Raw genomic sequence first — 3928 nt, 5'->3', positions numbered from 1 at the left:
AAGGTAAATCTTTTATTCATTTTGTTTGGTTGATATTTTATTTATATATATATATTAGAAAACTATAAATTTGGTTTATCGTATAGTTTTAATATAAAATAAGAGTAAAATATATCACAAGGGATTATGTAGAATTCTTTATTACATAACCAGGTCAAGATTAATCTACCAAAAGGAGGACCCTCAAGATCCCTCTCCACGTAGCTCGTGACGGCATCTGGAGTAGAGTCGTGAATGATGGTATTGGTTCTTGAAGCTTCAGCAAATTTGACCATAGTTTTAGTTCCTCATTTGAACTTCGTGAGAGATTCTTTATCCAATAGAGGTGACATTTGTTATGCCTTTATTCCGGGCGTCACGGTCACAACGGATGATATCTCCTTCGATTAAAATCAATTCCCATTCTATGTAAGTATTGCTTCCAGTCCCAGTATTTAACCACGAGTTCTAGTAGCCAGCTATACTTCAATGATGTAGCCCTACCTGAAATTTTATGATACTGATGGACTGCAGCTTTCTAAAGTTCTTTATGTGGATTGGTGGTGTTGATTACTGTTAAAGTTTAATCCAAACACAATAGAACATAAATTGATTAAAAAAATAGCAAATCAAGTTTGATTGAAAGTACGAAAGCTATTTATTTTACGTTGATTAAGAGTAAGAAATATAATTTGAACAGATTTTTTGTTTTGCAGTTTCTTTATGTAATCAAATAAATATCCTTATAAATGGATACTAGGGATTAGAGTTAAATATAAAAAAATATTCATAAAATTTTATCTTATATTCTTTTATTTTTTATATCAAGGAAATTTTTTATCTTTTACTTGTGATTTTTTTCGTTAAAATGTTCTCTACGTAAGTGTCTATTTTATTATGATACATTATAATGCTTTTGTTGTAGTAACTACCCTACACTTGCTTTGCCCATGCATTGATTGGAAGTAGGGCTATAAATAAGTTGAGTTTTGAGTATTATTGAATTTGATTCGACTCGAAAATTTTAAAATTAAACTTGACTCAATTCGAAAACTGATAATTTTAAAATTATCAAGCTCGACTTAAACTTGAAATAAAAAATTGAAACTAGACTTAAACTTGAATCTTAAGAACATAAAAGCCTTATATTGTATTTTTTTAAAATAACATGTAAATATTAATATTATTAATAATTTAATTTAAACTTTTTAAAATTTTAATATACTAATTTTTTCTAATAGCTCTTATATTTTTCAAGTTGAGTACTAAGTAATTTGTTCTGGTTCGTTAAAAATTCGAGCTCGAGTTAAATTCATTGATTCAAGTATTGATTAAATTTTAACTAAATTAATCTTAAATAACCTACAATATATCTTTTCTCATTTACAATCTTAATTAATAATCCTATCTCCTTTGAGCGGCTTGGCTTTCGTTAAAGGCCAATTTAATAGACATTCTTAATTTTCTCATCTGATTGAGTTTTTCTCAATTGCTATGGCACATGCTGATCATTCTTTATTATTATTATTATTATTATTAATTTGGGTTCTAAAACACAGGCAATGTACACACACATCTTGATAAGTTAGCAATTTTAAGAAGGTTTGTCATACCTGCTTGTGGAGGCAGCGCTAGAATCTTTCCGCCGAGGCTGCTCTTGCTGTTACTCGTGTTGCTGCCCCTGCTGTTGTTGATCACCCTGCCAAACCCATACAATATCTTGGAGGGCAGGTCTCATATCCTCTTTTACCATCTTCTGATATTCCAAAGTGTCCCCATTAGATTTCTTAATCTCCACCAGATGAAATGTCGGAGTCACTTCAAAGATCTCCGCATCGATCGACAAGATCCCTTTTCGACCCTCCTTTAGCCTTTCCAGTTTCCACACACCTGCATCCTTCTTTTTCACCTTTAGTTTCAAAAGTCTAGCGGCTTCTTCCAGCTTAGAGATGATGACCGAAGCGGGTTGTCTAGATGAAAATCTTATTTCACTCTTTTCAGAAATTCCTTCAAACAATCCCGACAGATCAAACCCATCCGAAAGTGATATGATATCAAACGCGTTTAGGTTTGGAAGTTGAACTGAATCTTGTTTAGTCTCGGCATTGTCATTGCTATTCTCACTATACTGAGAAGCTTGCTCGTTTTCCATTCGAAGTTTCTTTAGTTCGGCAATCAATCCCTTCTTAAACCAAACACTTCCCCTGATCCTAGACATTGAAATCCTAGAAGTAGGGTTTGGATCTAACATCTTAGACACCAGCCTGCGTGCTTCTGGAGGGAACCAGCTAGGATATCTGATGTCTGCTTTGCCAATTTTCCTGTACATCTCCATCAAGTTTGAATCATGAAATGGGAGATAACCTTCCAGTAAGACGTATAGCACGACTCCGCAATACCAAATATCAGCTGCTACTCCATCATAGCCTTTTCTGCTGATCACTTCAGGAGCAACGTATGCAGGAGTACCACAAGTATATGAAGCAGGCCATCTTGGCGTTTGATTCCGCTAGGGCACTTAAACCAAAATCGGAGACCTTTAGATTCTCATTCTCATCCAACAGCAGGTTCTCGGGCTTTATATCGCGGTGATAAGCACCCTTACTATGGCAGAAATCAACAGCCTTGATCAGCTGCATAAAATACTTCTTGCAACATCAACCTTTAGTCTTCCATTAGTAACTTTGTCAAAGAGCTCTCCACCTTTGCAGTATTCCATAACAAAGAAAATCTTGGTTTTGGTGGCCATTACCTCATAAAGCTGCACAGTATTAGGATGTCTAGCAATTCTCATCACTGAAATCTCTCGCTTGATCTGATTAATCATCCCAACCTTCGTGACCTTTTCCTTGTCTATCACTTTTATGGCCGCATCTGGTTGGTTTGTATACTCCTCGCATAATACACCTTTGCAAAGGCACCTTGGCCAAGTAATCGACTGATTTCATATCTTTGGGTCAATACACTTGGTTTATTTTCCATTCCAAACTAACCTAATATACAGAAATATCAAACTAACACCTTGCAAGCAGCACAATTTATATAATTCACAGAGCAGGTAGTATGTGTGATATATCAAGCTCACCGTCTCCACAAAGTTCATGCAAAACCCGAAAAGGCGTTCCCTTGGTACTTACTGGCCTTTTCTGCTTCTGTGTATCGAAATTTAATGATTTTGGCCTAAAGTTCAAATCCAATATCATCAAAGATGAATAAGGTCAATTTCGAAAACCAGTAAGCTCCTCGACTTCAAAGAGGGAATTTTGAAGGATGAGGCACATCTTCCGGCATTCCTGGGCTTTTTACTCTCGCCTTGAAAACGAACTTGAGAATGCTGAAAGAATGTATCAAAGGATATCTGAAGAACCCTCGATTAAAAAATTAACAAATACTATTTTTTATAACTCAAAATTGATTCAAAACCTGCACAGAGAACAATCATAGACCCTCAAAATCTTTAACTTGTAATACATAAAAAGCATCAACAAATGAAAAAAGAAAAGATGGCGGCATGTAATTCATCTTTTCCAGTTATTGCCCGGAAATGAAATTCAGTTCAATCCATATACAAACTCAGCTAGATAAATTCCATATCCATTTTGCACTGAAAAAATAGCAGCACCTAAGATTTCAACCCAAAAAAGGAGGATTGAAGAAATAAGATCCCAACATCAAAGCATAAATCATAATTAGGAGAATCACAGAAGCCAAATTCAGCAGTAAATCCCTGGAAGAAAAGAAAATAACTTCTTTTTCCTGTGTTTAGAAGTACGAATACTGATCCCAATACTTGATATGATTATGTTGAAGCTTTTTTTGAGGTAAGCTAAAATGAAAACAAATATTTAAAAAAGATCAGAGCTTTGATTAGTAAGGGTTTACAATTCTTGCATCTGAGAAAAACTTTAGTTTAATGAAGCGAAGGGGCAGTAAAGATTCTGTGTGAGCA

At 34.6% G+C, this 3928-nt stretch overlaps 1 pseudogene; it reads right to left on the bottom strand.

The window, feature by feature from the left end:
- Positions 1 to 225: 225 nt before the first annotated feature.
- Positions 226 to 3377, bottom strand: LOC120114587 (annotated as a pseudogene).
- Positions 3378 to 3928: the final 551 nt, after the last annotated feature.

Source organism: Hibiscus syriacus, unplaced genomic scaffold, assembly GCF_006381635.1.
Source record: "Hibiscus syriacus cultivar Baekdansim isolate YM2019G1 unplaced genomic scaffold, ASM638163v2 tig00110236_pilon, whole genome shotgun sequence".
Classification (NCBI taxonomy): Eukaryota; Viridiplantae; Streptophyta; class Magnoliopsida; order Malvales; family Malvaceae; genus Hibiscus; species Hibiscus syriacus.
Note: the sequence above shows the minus strand (reverse complement) of the source record. Positions and strands in the feature narration are given on the sequence as shown.